Source organism: Zingiber officinale, chromosome 4A (assembly GCF_018446385.1).
Source record: "Zingiber officinale cultivar Zhangliang chromosome 4A, Zo_v1.1, whole genome shotgun sequence".
NCBI classification, from domain to species: Eukaryota; Viridiplantae; Streptophyta; class Magnoliopsida; order Zingiberales; family Zingiberaceae; genus Zingiber; species Zingiber officinale.
The window spans coordinates 37,789,441-37,805,876 of record NC_055992.1 but is presented as its reverse complement, the minus strand read 5'-3'; positions in this window follow the sequence as shown (position 1 = coordinate 37,805,876).

The following is a 16,436-nucleotide window of genomic DNA, read 5'->3' as shown; positions in this document are numbered from 1 at the left end:
CATCGCCAGTTACATGGATCTGCACACACCACCACTCATGGGTTAGTGGTATATCAGGCAGGGTGTGTGGCAGTTTGCTCTGTCAGTGCTCCTCTGGTCCACTCATGGGTAGTGTGATGCAGCGTAGTAGCATGTCAGGGATCCCTCCTCTGGATTGTCTCAGGGAGATGAGAGCATTGCGCTCCCCCACTTATGATTTGGGGTAGGAGGATAGGTGTACTCCGACAGCATCCCATCCACTCGGTCACTTATCAGGAGCAGTGACGGTAGAGTGCACGTCACAACCCTACCCACTCGGTCTCACCATCGTGTGTAAGATGGTTGACTGAAGAGTAGGGGTGACCAGGACATGTCATTGGCATTATACGCATTGATGCATTTATTTGCTGCATTTGGATGGATGCATATGATTGACATGCATACAGGATTTATGACACTCTCGGTCTGATGACCTTGTGATCCCTACTAGGTCCCGATTAGTACAGTTTGCTCCTATTTATTTCAGTTGCATTTATCATTCTTATATCAGGAGACTGTACGCATGATTAGTGCTAGTTGTTGTTTTCTTACTATGCATATCAATATTACCCGCTGAGGAGTTGACTCACCCGGTGAATATTTACTATTTTCAAGTTGAGGCTGTCCGGAGGAGTTCAAGTCGCTAGTCCCCTGCAGGTTGCGAGGATGTGTTGTTTTGATCTTTTGGTTTTCTTATGATAATATCTAAACGATGTTGTAGACTTGTTCTGGTTTTTGACACTTGGATACTATATGGTTTTGTTTTATTGTCGATGAGTTTTATTGGATGTGTTTTTGCTACATGCCTGCCTGGATGGCAGAAGAGGTGAGTTTGTTGTGATTTGTGCTTTATGGGTATAGTTGAATAGGAATATGATTTGAGTTTTATGAGTGTAGTTGAGTCGGAATATGATTTGAGTTTTATGGGTGTAGTTGAGTAGGATGTTTTACTTATCATTGTTTTAGTTCATTATTATACTGCGTGGTTGTTGTTTAGTTCTTTTATTATTATTGTTCCAGCTGTGTTGGCCGTGTATGTGATGGTTATGTTATAGAAAAGTTTCAGATTGTCACCCGTATAGGGGAGATGCTGTCGAAATTTTATTCGAGCAAGGACTACCTGGGGCGTGACACTTCTTAACATCAGACTGGTCAAACCTTGACCAGAGGAGAATTGCTCCAATAATCTTCCCAATGGGGCGATTGCTCCTGCAATCTTCATATATTGTCAAACATCGAAACTCAAACATCAAGACTCAAGCTTGACCCAAGGGATATTGTACCAACAAGCAAAACCTCTCGAACGATTCATAACTCGGTAGCAACTCCTCAAAGAGCTCCTAAAGGACATCTTGAGTACATTTGATTGAATGTATGATATAATTTTCTTTATACCTTGTAATTGCTAAAGGGAATGTAATTTCTTTATACATTTGATTGGGAGGCTTTCTATGTGATCGGCAAAGGCTCCCAATCGATCCATGGATCGATTGGGAGAACCCTTTGTCGCGGGTGCTCTCCCAATCGATCAACCGATCGATTGAAAATGAGTCAATCGATCGGTTGATCGATCTAGCTCTTGTGGACTTGCCCAATCAAGTCCAAAGCCCCCTAAAACCAACATCTGGTCAATCCATGACCTGTTGGTACATCATGCGTAGCATCCGGCCATACCCGACCAACCTCAAACTAGCCTTCTAGTCTCCTCCATCAGCCTTGCGTCCCTCAGATATCTCCCATCCTTCACGCCTTGCCTTCAGGAGCTTCCTTTGGCCTCATCATAGTTGTCGGATTATACCACCACACTCGACTAACCTCGAACTAGCCTTCTAACATTCTCCATCAGCCTTGCATCCCTCGGATATCTCCCCATTCTTCACATTTTGCCTTCAAGAGCTTCCTTCGGCCTCATCCTAGTTATCGAGTTCTCTTTGCCAAGTCACACTAGGACTTACCTTACCAAGACCACATGCTTGGACTTACAACCTTTGCTAAGATCACACTTGGACTTCTCGTTGCCTGACTCCTCACCAGGACTTCCCAATTGCCTGGTTCCTCACCAGGACTTTCCACTTGCTTGGTTCCTCACCAGGACTTTCTCCTGCCTAGCTCCTCACTAGGACTTCCCGTTGCCTGGTTCCTCACCAGGACTTTCTCCTGCCTAGCTCCTCACTAGGACTTTCCTAATGCCTAACATCCAGTTAGGACTTTCCCAGTCAAGTCTCCTGTCAACCTTGACCTACTTGACTTGTACTCTCATCAACTTGGTTAACCCTTTCACTATTTCCATAACTGGACAATTGCTCCAGCAATCTCCTTATATTGTCAAACATCAAAACTCAAATCCTGACTCAAGTTTGACTCAACTCAAGCTTAGTTAAACTGGTCAAACTTTACCTAGGGAAATTGCCCCAACATTTACAAGATGTACATCAAGGTTCTTGTGGGAGTCATGTAGGTAGCCGATCACTCACTCGAAAGATATTATTGGTCGGATATTTTTTGCCCACCCTACAGGTTGACGCTGCCTGATTGGTAACCATTTGTTTGTCAGGTCAAAAGCACCAGAATATCCCGCACCACCCTATGAAGTTATTAAGAACCTCAATTGTTTCTTGCCCATTCGATTAGTGGGGCATGAACATTGTAGGGCTCTTTCCCATGGCACCCGCTAAGAGAAAGTTCTTGTTGGCAGCGGTGGATTATTTTTCTAAGTGGGTGGAGGTTGAGCCACTAGCTAAAATAACTGAACATATGGTCATCAAATTCCTCTGGCAATACATTATTGGTTGGTTCGGGATTCCATACATGATCATCTCAAATAATGAAAGATAATTTCAGGACTAAAAAATTAAAGAATGGTGCTTAAGCTATGACATCTTGCAGGGCTTCACATTTGTGCCTTACCCACAGAGTAATGGTCAGGTGAAGGTCACTAACATAGAAATCATCAGAGGGCTTAAAACTAAGTTAGAGCACATTGGAGGAAGTTGGGTCGAAAAACTGCCCAGTGTATTGTGGGTCTATCACACTACCCAGAGAGAAGTAACACGTATAACCCCTTTTCATCTTGTTTATGGTGGTGAAGCAGTTGTCCTGATCCAAGTTAGCGTAGAGTCCAATCGGAGACAACTATATGATGAACACAATGCCAGTTGGTGCTTTATGGAGCTCGATATGATAGAGGAGATCAGAGATAAGGCAGCAGCTTGGTTAATGGCCTACCACTAGAGGATGAGACATAATTATAATAGAAGGATTATTCTAAGATTTTTTTAAGTGGGCGACTTGGTTTGGAAGCGGATCAAGCTAGTCGGGGATGTCAACAAGCTGGAGCCATAGTGGGGTGGACCATACAAGGTGGTGTAAAAGCTTACCTCAGACTCCTATTACCTCCAAGATGCGGATGGAAAAAATTTAGAATGACCCTAGAGCGCTAATCATCTATAGCCCTACAAGGTTTGAGAGTACGCTTGTAATACATTGATGTAATATATTGAATATTTGCGCTTAATGAAAATGCATGTGATTGTCTCAAAAGCTCTATGTCCCAGACTCCTGAGCCTTTAAGCAAATTATAAGCAAGTGTGCTCTCGCGCTAAATCCCAGACTCCTGAGCCTCCAGGTTGGTTATAAGCGAGTGTTCTCTCACAACAAGTCATAGACTCTAGAGCCTCGGGTGGGTTATAAGTGTTAGACTTTGAGGGATGCCCTAAGGTAATCACTTTATAATTCTTACTAAATATAGATTCACTATTTAAGTGCATATTATATATTTAATTGTCTTAAACTCATTTATTAAATGTTTGTAATATAATTCATAACATAAGAGAAATTATGATTGAATCACAACTAGTGATTATCTCTACATGTGCAATTATGAACGTATTAGAATTTTCCTAGTCGTTGCATTGATGCATTTAGACATCATCAATTTTGTAAGACTAGTATGAGTTATACTCCTTGATTTGACAAGCAGTTGTTTTCTCACTAGCTAGAGGCATTGGGATGTCGAGAGTTAAACGTGGATGCTAGTTATGATAACTAGTTTATTGGAGTGGCTCCTGTAAAACTTCATATGATTATCTACATATATGGATATGTCTGTAAAGCTCTAACTATAGCTCGAGTGCAAGTTTCCTTCGACTTAAGGTATACAAGTCATCTTGGTCATGAAGACTTATACTTTGACATCTTAAGTAAGCACCTCATTGAGGTATGGACCCGAGATGATTGGGTATAAGTCAAAGTGTCCGAAGATATTTGGATAGCCCACAGAGGATTTACCACTCCTTTCGAGGAGACATATATCTTATGGGCACTTGTTAGAATTATTACTGAAAGTCTTTGGCCAAAGCATCATATGTTAAGAGTATGAGACTCTTGTACACATGCACAAGTAATTTGAATTCGTAGAACGAGGAACTATTACTCGGGCTAAGTGTGACGTAGTCAGTCTAGTGGGGGCAGATACATAAACCATGCCTTGAACCAAGTGGGTATAAGACGAGAAAGAAACAAGTCACGACTCACTATAGCTATTGATTAAATAAATCTTCATTCATTAAAATCAAATTTATAACATATTTTTTATTTCCAAAATAGAATTATAGCATATGTAAATTTATGCCATATTCATACTATATTGTATGTCATATAGATGCATTAATTATGACATGATTAGATTTTGGCATGCGTGCAATGTGATTAGATCTTACCATATATATGATGTGTCATGTTATACCATGCGCGCGATGTGTCATGTCATCATTTATGGCATACGTGCGACGTGCCATGTCATCATTTATGTCATGCGTGTAATGTCATGTAGATAGAATATTTGCATGATGTAGATGAGACCAAATCCCTTACACAATATTAAAACCTACACCTTCTATTAATATGGTAAGAACCAGAGTTTAAATTTTTATTTGAGTTGTTGGCCAAAGTTAAGCTTAACTTGAAATTAAATATGTTCAAACCATAGAGATGCAATTTCATGATTAACAGGTCGGTTTTAAACTTGAAGCGTTGATTTGTTGTGCCAAAGTCATGATCAACATGGATAGAGGTGAAGTTGGTGATATGCATTTGATGTATACTTGTTAATGTGTTAACAACCCGATGTTTATCCAAAGATCAATTAGTTGCTAGCATAATATGATAGTTGCATATAAGTGATATGCAATCGATAAACTTGTTACCTATCGCTATAGCTAAGAATGACTTGTTGGCCAAAGTCAAGGTTATTCTTATTAGTGGATATCAACCCACTTAGAGAAAACCTACAATCTCCCGAATTCAAAAATAAGGGTATTTGAATTTGATAAATAAATGGATTTTTATGTAAATTATTTACATAAATAATATCATGTCTCTCATACATTCTTATTTTTATATTTTTAGGTTAATCATTTAATTATGACTTTCGTTAACCTGCGTTCGATTTTAGATTCAAACAAATTGACTGGGCCGAACTTCTTGGACTGGTTTCGAAATTTGAGAATTGTTCTCAAAGTTGAGAAACTAGCTTATGTCCTTGATCAACCTCTTTCCACAAGTCTTAATGTCGATGTAATTGCGGATCAATTGTTGGCCCTTCAGAAACATAAGGATGATTATGTACTTGTAAGTTATATCATGTTAGCTACTATGACTCCTGAACTACAGAAACAACATGAACATTTGGATGCTTATAATATTATCTATCATCTTCGTGAGCTATTTGATGAGTAAGCTAGATTCGAAAGGTTCAAAGTCTCTAAGGTTCTCTTTTGCTCAAAGATACAGGCAGATTCGTTCGTAGTACAATATGTACTAAAGATGAATGACTATATAGAGCATTTAGCATCACTCAATTTTATAATAGATCATGAGTTAAGTATTGACTTAATTCTACATAGTTTACCAAAAATTCATTCACAATTTATGATGAACTATCGGATGAACAATTTTGAATCGATTATTTCCAAGATGATTAACATGCTCAAGACTATGGAGTCTTTTGTAAAAGTGAACAGAAAACTGTGATATTAGTAGACTCCTTCAAGAAAAGTTCTAAGAGGAAACTAAAACATTAGGCTAAGGGGAAGAGTAAAAAGGCCAAGACAGTAGAACCGACACAAAAGGGTCCATGCCATCATTGTGGCAAGATGGGACACTAGTGAAGAAACTACAAGATCTATCTTGAGTCTGTGAAGAAGAATAAGGCATCTAATGCCCCATCCTCTTCTGATATTTTCATTATTAATTGTCATATTATTTCCTCAGACATTTAGATATTAGATACTGGGTGTGACTCACATATATGTAATGGCATACAGGGGCTAAGGAATAGTAGAAGACTCATTAAGGGAGAAACAAGTTTGCGAGTTGGGAATGGAGCAAAGGTTGCTGTAGTAGCTATCGAAACATACTTGTTATAGCTTCCTAGTGGACTTGTCTTAAAACTAGATAATTATTATTTTGTTCCCACATTAATAAAGAACATTGTTTCTATTTCTTGCTTAAATAGAAAAGGTTTATATTTCACTTTTAGTAACAATTGCTGTTATATAACATTGAATGGTGTTTTTTATAGCACTGGAACTATATGTAATAATATCTACGCGTTAGATACATCTAGTGACCCATTCAATATTGAAACGAGCAATAAACACACCCAATTAGAGAATTAATTAACCTCTTACTCGGGACATTGTCACCTTGGCCATATAAGTAAGAAACACATGTCTGAATTGCAAAAGATTGCAGTTCTTGAATCATTTGAATTAGATACATTTGATATATACGATTCATGTTTAAAAGGCAAGATGACAAAGTTACCTTTTTCTGGAAAGCGTGAGCGAATTGATGAGTTACTTGGGCTTATATATACCGATGTATGTGGACCAATGTCAACTCATGCACCAGGAGGTTATAACTACTGCATTACTTTCATTGATGATCACTCTCGTTATGGATATGTGTATCTAATGAAACACAAGTCTGAAGTCTTTAAAAAATTTAGAGAATTCAGAAATAAAGCAGAGAAATAACTTGGTAAAAATATCAAGATACTTTTTTATCTGATCGAGGTTGTGAGTATTTAAACGAAGAGTTTTAAGATTATCTAAGGAACAATGGTATATTATCTCAATGGACTCCGCCATATACGCCACAATATAATGGTGCATCAGAAAGATGTAACCTAACCTTGTTGGACATGGATAGGTCAATAATAGATCATGCAAATCTTTTCAAAATCTTTTGGGGTTATACACTCATGATAGTTGTTTACTTGCTAAACAGAGCCCCAGCGAAGGCAATCTCAATTACTCCATATGAGGTATGAACTAGTAAGAAACCCCTCATATCTTATTTAAAGATATGGGGATGTACTACTTATGTGAAGAGGACTATATCAGACAAGTTGGACTCTAAGTCTAATAAGTGTTTATTTATTGTATATCCTAAGGAAACTAAGAGTTACCAATTCTATCACCCCTTGAAATAAAAGGTATTTGTTTCAAAGCATGCTACCTTCCCAGAGAAAGAATTTCTCTTACAGGAAGCAAGTGGGAGTATGATTGAACTTGATGAAGTTCAAGAGACTCCAATAAACACTAACGAGATGGCTAGTCAAGAACTACAACCGATTATGACATAATTTCCTCATAAATCAGGTAAGACATACAATATTCTCAAGAGATATGGATCTCTTATAAGAGAATCGAATGACATGTTACTCATTGAGGATGAGGAACCTACTAATTACAAAGAAGCTCTGAATATTTCAGAAAAGGATAAGTGGCTCACAACCATAAAGTTGGAAATGGATTCTATGTATGAAAACCAAGTTTGGAATTTGATAGACCCATCTGAAGGCATTATGCCTATAGGGTGCAAGTGGATTTTTAAGAAGAAAATTGACATAGATGGTAATGTAATTACCTATAAGGCAAGGTTGGTAGCGAAAGATTATTGTCAAATGCAAGACATTGACTATGACGAAACTTTCTCACCTATAGCTATGCTTAAATTCATTTAGATACTCCTGCCCATATCAACTCATCATGATTATGAGATATGATAAATGGATGTGAAAACAACTTTCCTTGATGTAAATCTGCTTAGGGATGTGTATATGATACAACCCGAAGGTTTTATATATGTTGACAAAAATAAAGTATGCAAGCTTCAATGATCTATTATTGGACTGAAGCAAGTATCTAGAAGTTGGAATATTCGTTTTAATGAGGTAATTAAAGAATTTAATTCCTCACAAAATCCAGATGATCCTTGTATGTATTATAAAGTTAGTGAGAGTATGGTCATATTCCTAATATTATATGTTGATGACATATTACTTATAGGAAATAATGTGTCAGTTCTACAGTCAGTTAAAGTTTGGTTGTCCATGATATTCTCCATGAAAGATATGAGAGAAGCAACTTATATCCTCAAGATGAAAATCTATAGAGATAGATTGAAAATGTTGCTTGGTCCAAGCAATTTACATCCTCGAGATGAAAATCTTTCACAATCGACATATATAGACAGAGTGCTAAAACGATTTAGCATGTCTGAATCCAAGAAAGGTTTCATACCTATAAGGCATGGAATTCACATTTCAAAGTCTATGTATCCACGCATAGAAGACGAGAGGATTTGTATGGATAAGATACCTTATGCGTCCGCAATAGGATCTATTATGTATACTATGTTATGTATGAGGCCTGATGTATCGTATGCTCTGAGTGTTATGAGCATATATCAATCTTATCCAGGAATGGATCACTAGATGACTGTCAAAATGATCCTTAAGTACTTGAGGAGAACTAAGGATATGTTCTTGATATATGGAAATGGTGATATGATCATACGCGAATATACAGATACAAGTTTCCAGACGGACAAGGATAACTCCAAGTCCTAGTTTGAATTTATATTCATATTAAATGGAGGTGTAGTTAGTTGGAAAATTCTAAGTAAGATACTATTGCAGATTCTACCTGTGAGGCGGAATACATTGTAGCTTCAAAAATAGTAAAGGAAGCAGTTTGGATTAAGAAGTTTGTTGCCAAACTTGGAGTAGTTTCGTCCGCTGTTGAAAAATTACCTGTTTACTACAATAACACTGGAGATATTGCGTAAGCAAAAGAACCTAGGTCTCATCAGCGATCAAAACACATGCTTCGCCACTATCATCTGATCAGGGAGATCATTGTTGGATCGAAATACGCTAGAGGGGGGGGGGGGGGGAATAGCGCTTGTGGTTTTCACTTTCATTTCAGAAAACTATCGAGTAAATGCAGCAGAAATTAAAAGAAAGCACCGCAAGAAAGACACATCAAGTACGCAGGTTGGTTTTATTTGGTTCAGAGCCTAGAGCGACTCCTACTCCAAGGCCCACGCTTGTTGAGCGTTTACTTTGGGCAATTCACTATCAGTTCAGAAATCTTACAAAAGAATATTACAATTTAGAATGCTGTAAAGAAATTATACTGACTACAAAAGAATAATAAAATAGAAGCTTCAAGTCGTCGGAATGTTATTACGGCTTTGCCGGATCGTCTCGTTAGCAGTGCGCTAAAGAAGGATTGCCAAAACTATGATTTCTCATACTGCTGGTTGAGACAGGCTTATATAAGCCGTTGAGGGCGCCTTCAATACCCTTGAGGGCGCCTCCATCACTGCCAGATTTACAGCGTGGATGAGCTTTGACTCCTTCGTAGCCTATCCACTTGAGGGTGCCTCCAATGCCATGGAGGGCGCCTTCAAGGCCGTCCGAGGCACCTCAGCCCTCCATGAGGGTGCCTCCAGCTATACTGCGTGCAATCCTCAGCTCTTGCACCCGAGGCACCTCCAAGCTCCATAGAGGGCGCCTCAGGTACTGTTCATCTGAGGCAAAGCTTGCTATTTTGTCCCTACAAGATATGTTAGTTCTAAAATACAAAGCATGCCCTCTAGCACAAAATTAGCACATAATAAAAACTTAAATATAAATGTTTGACAGTCACCGAACTGTCCGGTTCTGACTTCAAATTTTTGATTGGAAGCCCTAGGTCGAATCGACGCCTAATGTTCCCTCTTTCGGGGAACACGTCCTCACCTACTCCACTTAGGAGAGTATACCTGTTGCTAGTTTGATCCTCCAGATTGACTGGGTTTTTGCTCAGCGCCCGAATCTTCAGGTCTTTCCGTTGGACGTCCACTCCATGACCCGCCCAGACTTTCCACCCGATCCGCGACACCAGAATTTTCACCTAGAGTTTCCGACTCTAGGACTTTTGCCTAAAGACCTTGACCCGCCAAGGCTTTCTACTTAGGGTTACCACCCCTAGGACCTAGGGTTACCACCCCCTAGGGTTTTCTGCCTGCCTAACCGTAGCTAGGACTTTTGCCTAAGATACCTTAGGACTTTTTCTGCAAACTCATTCAAACACATTAGATCACAAATAACCTTAACTTTGAATCCTTTGCCATTATCAAAACTCAGGTTCGATCGTCGGATGCTTCCTGCACCAACAATCATTAGCACGAAAGAAATACAACTCGAGAAAATTTCCACTAAAATGAACCTAACAGATCCTTTGACAAAGACTCTACCACAAAATAAATTTGAGAGTCACTTCTATGCTTAGGATTTAGGGCACCTTGGCAATTGGCATTAGGCCAAGTGGGAGTGTTAGATTTTGAGGGATGTCAAAATCACCTTATAGTTCTTACTAAATATAGATTCACTATTTGAGTGTATATTATATGTTTGATTGTTTTAAATTCATTTACAGAATGTCCGCAATATAATTCATAGCATGAGGGAAATTATGATTGGATCACAACTAGTTATTATCTCTACATGTGCAATTATGAATGTATTAAATTTCCCTAGTCATCGAATTGATGCATTCAGACATCATCAATTCTATAAGACTAGCATAGGTTATACTCCTTAGTTCGCCAAGCAGCTATTTTCTCACTAGCTAGAAACATTGGGATGTCGAGAGTTAAACGTGGATGCTAGTTATGGTAACTAGTTCATTGGAGTGACTTGCTGTAAGACTTCATATGATTATCTACATATATGGATATGTCTGTGAAGCTCTTACTATACCTCGAGTGCAAGTTTCCTTCAACTTAAGGTATACAAGTTATCTTGGTCATGAAAACTTATACTTTGACATCTTAAGCAAGCACCTCATTGAGGTGTGGACCCGAGATGATTGAGTCTAAGTCGAAGTGCTCGAAGATGTTTGGAAAGCCCATAGAGGATTCACCACTCCTTTAGAGGAAATATATACCCTGTGGCAACTCGTTAGGATTATTACTCAAAGTGTTTGGCCAAAGCATCACGTATTAAGAGTATGAGACTCTTGTATACATGTAGGAGTAATTTGAATCCGTAGAATGAGGAAATATTACTTGGGCTAAGTATGACGTAGTCAGTCTAGTGGGGGCAGACACATAGACTATGTCCTAAACCAAGTGGGTATAAGACGAGTAAAATAAATAAGGCATGACTCACTGTAGCCGCTAAAAGGTTTAGAATAAGTTTTAAGATTAACTATGATTTTTTGGCTAATTGGAGATCATAATGTACTACTAGGTGTTACTCATGATCGTTCTATAATTAAGTAGTTAATTATAGACAACTAAGATAAACCGGGAACCTATTGGGTCACACGCACTAATGAGTCTCTAAAAGATGTAAAATATGATTCCTAGATCAAGAGATAAATATTTAGTTGGACTATACATAAAATAGATATAAAAATATTTATTGTAATGGAAGCGCAAATGGGTCACATCTCTTATGGAAGATTGGACCATATTTGGTTTAATCATGAATCAGTCATAAACCAACTTGATTTAGTTGTGAACCAAATCAAGAGGTTAATAGGCTAATTTTTGGTTAAAGGATAATGGATTGGATTTGGGCTTTCTAATCTAACTCATTATATATAGATGTAATTGGGATAGAATTAGAAACAAGAGATCATTAATTGACTTGATATGGTTTTGGAAACCCTAACTTAATTTTTCTTCTCTCCCTCTCCCCTCTCTTTGCCACCACCCACAACAAGGAGAAATCCTTCTCCTTGTTGTCATGACCACCAAGCAAAGAAGAGACATCTTCCTTGTTTGATTCTTCTTCCTCTTGATTCCTCTTCTTCGCTCATGGCTAGTAACTTTCGAATGAGAGGCTTATACTCAAAGAGTTATCTTGAGGAGCTTGACGTGGATACGAATAGAGGTGAGGTTCGACAACGTCGCTTTGGTTGATGCTCTTCTCGTTATAGGTCACCCGTAAGGTATACCTAGCGTAAATTTACTTTCTATAAAAATTTTAATTATGCGATCATGTTTGGCATGTTGTATCCTTGTATGCGTGTAGTGTGTGTGATGTAATAATTTAGGAATTATTATTATTTTATTTTTTGCTGAGCATGTTTACGAAACGTGTTCTAGCATGCACCCGCATCGAGTATATCCTAACAATAAGCGAGTGTGCTATCACCCCAAATTCCAGACTCCCAAGCCTCAGGGCGGGTTATAAGCAAGCATGCTCTCACGATAATTCTTAGACTCCCAAGCCTCCAGGCGAGTTTTAAGCAAGCGTGCTCTCGCGCTAAGTTCCAGACTCCCGAGCATGTGAAGAATGGGGAGATATCCGAGGGATGCAAGGCTGATGGAGAATGTTAGAAGGCTAGTTCGAGGTTAGTCGAGTGTGGTGGTATAATCCGACAACTATGATGAGGCCAAAGGAAGCTCCTGAAGGCAAGGCGTGAAGGATGGGAGATATCTGAGGGACGCAAGGCTGATGGAGGAGACTAGAAGGCTAGTTTGAGGTTGGTCGGGTATGGCCGGATGCTACGCATGATGTACCAACAGGTCATGGATTGACCAGATGTTAGTTTTAGGGGGCTTTGGACTTGATTGGGCAAGTCCACAAGAGCTAGATCGATCAACCGATCGATTGGCTCATTTTCAATCGATCGGTTGATCGATTGGGAGAGCACCCGCGACAAAGGGTTCTCCCAATCGATCCATGGATCGATTGGGAGCCTTTGCCGATCACATAGAAAGCCTCCCAATCGATTGGCCGATCGATTGGGAGCCTCCAATAGATCGGCTGATCGATTGGGAGGTTGGGTTTTCGTGCGATATCTCTGGAAATCGCATGAAACATAGTGAATCGATTGGGCAATCGATTCAGGGGATTTCTAGAGAGCACAGAGGCGCTCTAAATCGATCGGCTGACCGATCCAAAGCCTCCCTAATCGATTGGAAGCAATCCAATCGATTGGGATTCGACCGTTGGCGCAGATAAAGGCATTGGCGTGCGATTTCTTCAGCAGAACTTGATTTCATTCTACACAAGCTTGCAAGGGTGATTTCCACAACTTCTCCATAGCTCTCCCTGCCAGTCTTGAAGATTCTTGGAGGCACGTCCAAGTCAAGAGATGAGTTATGACAAGAAGAAGAAGAAGAAGCTAGGGTTTCATTGTATAAAATCTTGTAAGAGTTATTTGTATTTGGCTTCCTTCTTGCTTATTGTTGTATTGTGAGCTTGTAAGGCTTCTCCGCCTTCAGTAGTTACCGTAAAGGAGGGTTTTCATAGTGGAGGGTGTGTGAGTATGTGGATCCTTGGACTAGTCACCTCTTCTTGAGGTGGATACCAAGTAAATCTATGTGTTAGCGTTGTAGTGTGTTGTTTCTTGTATTTTCCGCTGCACATCATCACAAGAAGCAAGCAACGGCAAGCACGAGATCGCGACGCGAGCTATTCACCCACCCCCCCCCCCTCTAGCTACATTTTGGTCCCAACAATTAGTATCAGACTGAGGTCGCTCTTCTACGGACTAACCGCCAAAAGAGCAAGAAGCTAAAGGAAGAAGAAGATGGAGCTTGAAGGACCGCTCGGATGGGATATTCGAATTCCACCTTCTTATGACAAAGAAGACTTCAATTATTGGAGGACACGGTTGGAAACTTGGTTTCAAATGGATTGGAACCAATGGGTTGCATTGGAATACCCATTTGAAGCTCCTAAGGATAAGAAGGATAAACGCCTCCAACCTCGACATTGGACCGAGGAACAAAAGGAGCAAGCGGAGGCGGATAAGGAGGTAACAAACATCTTGTTAAATTTATTACCTTCTAATATCATTGTGAGTGTAGGTGAATGTACAAGTGTATGTGATCTTTGGAAAAAGATCATTGCTTATCATGAAGACCCTTCACAATTCCAAGGAGTAGAAGAGCCTAAGGAGAAGTGCTCATTGGTCCAAGAAGAGAAGGATCAATTGGATGTTGACATGAGTGCAACATTAGAGGAGGAGAAGGAAGATGAGAAGAGATCTTCTACATCCTCAAGAGAGGAAGAGATGGAAGCATCCATATCCTCAAGAGAAGAATAAGAAGAAGAAGAAGAAGAAGAAGAAGATGATGCCACCTCCACAACACAAGATAAATCAAATGGAGGATTGAGTGCTACCCTACAAGCAAAGGTATAGAAATTTGCATTATAAATAATAAAAATCATATCATTTGTTTTGAGTGTAAGGAGCATGGGCACTACAAGAGTAAGTGTTACAAATTGGTCAAGAAGAAGGGCCAAGTAGTATCCAAGGGCAAGGAGAAGCCAAAGGAGACAATCCCCACAACAAAGAAGAGCAAGGAACACATTGTGTGTTTCTTGTGCAACCAAAATGGACATTATCGAAGTCAATGTCCAAAGGAGAAGAAGTCGGTCAAGGTCAAAGGAGGAAGCACAAGTCTAGGGGGAGCTTCCAAGGTAAAAACCAAGGTATCATTTAATGAACCTATTCTTTTGACACATAATAAGAAGCATGCTAGAAATAATTCTTATCATTTTAACGCTAATTATCATGAAAGTAGGAAGCATGATGGCACTAAGGGTAAATATATTCCTCCTCATGCTAGATTTATCACACCTAAGGCTAGGAAGGTAGATAATTACTTAGGCAATAACTCTAAGGATTATAGATATATGCCTAAAAATAGAAATGCTCAAGGACTCAATGAAAAACCAAAATCTAGAGATTTATGGAGTGCAAATCAAGTCTTGAGGATAAGACTTGATAATTTAGAAAGGACCCTAGCAAGAATGGAAAACATGCTTAAGGGTGGTCAAAATGAGCAAAATCTAGGGAGAACTAGGCAAGAGTCATTCAATGGTCATAGAGGTTTGGGATACAAGCCTAAGGCTAAGAAGGATGTGACTACCTTTCATAGGGTTTCATATAGCTATGAGACTAACCCTAGGTGTAGAGGTCAAGTCAAAGATACTAGGGAAGGAATCCCTAAAAGTACTTTTGGCAAGACTAATGTAACTAAGACTTCTAAAAAGTCTAACAAAATCACAAAGAAGATCACAAGGGAGGTCATCCCTAAAGCTGATCTAGTAAAGGTGACTAAGGCTCCAAAAAGGCCAAACAAAGTCACAAAGAATGTTACAAGGGAAGTTATTCCTAGAAGTGACCTAGTAGAAGTGACCAAGGCTTCTAATAATCCTAGAAAGGTCCTTAGGAAGGTATCTAGGGAAGTCATCCCTAGTGAGTACCTAGAGCATCCAAGGAGCATCAATAGTTTTAAGGTTCCTAGGAGCATATTCTCTACACCCTAGATGGGTTTAAAGAGTGTCAACTCAAATTGGAAGGATAGTTAACCCAACCTTATTAAAGTTAACATTTGAGAGCATTTTCAAGGTTATTGTTAACCTTTGAAAATGAAAATGATTATGAGGTTACTCTTTGTAAGAGTAATATATGTGCCAAAATTTGAAGAGTTGAACTTAATCTAAATTAACACACTTAAGAAAAGTATAAGAAAAATCAAGTTAGAATTTTGATACTTTCTTAAGGAATTAAGAGAAAACTCATGCTTTAATCAAATATGATTAAGCCTTGAAGAGCAAAAGGTGCCAAGTTTTGAGAATTTGAAATTAGGTTAACATTGGCACACTTAAAGGAAAATCATAAGAGATACTAAGTTGAGATTTTGGTGTTCTCTTAATGGGCTAAGGGACAATTTAAACCTTAATAAAATTAATTACTCCTTGGAAGAGTAAGTTGTGCCAAACTTTAAGGAATCACACTTATTGTAAGTTTGTACACTTGGAAAAAGGATACGAAATGGCTAGTTGAGATCTTAGTATGTTTTTAAGGAACTAAGAGCAAATCTAAATCTTAAGTCTTAACGTTTAATCCTTAAAAGGAGTAATTTGTGTCAAACAAAATTTGAAGATTGAATTCTTAATCTCAATTGACACAAATAGAAAAGGGTAAAAGAAATGTCAAGTTGGGTTTTGACATTTCTTCAAGAAAATGGGTAATTTAGGATTAAATTTTAAGATTTAGCATAGGATTAAGGATGCTTAGATAGTCTATCTAGGCATATTTTATTTATGCTAA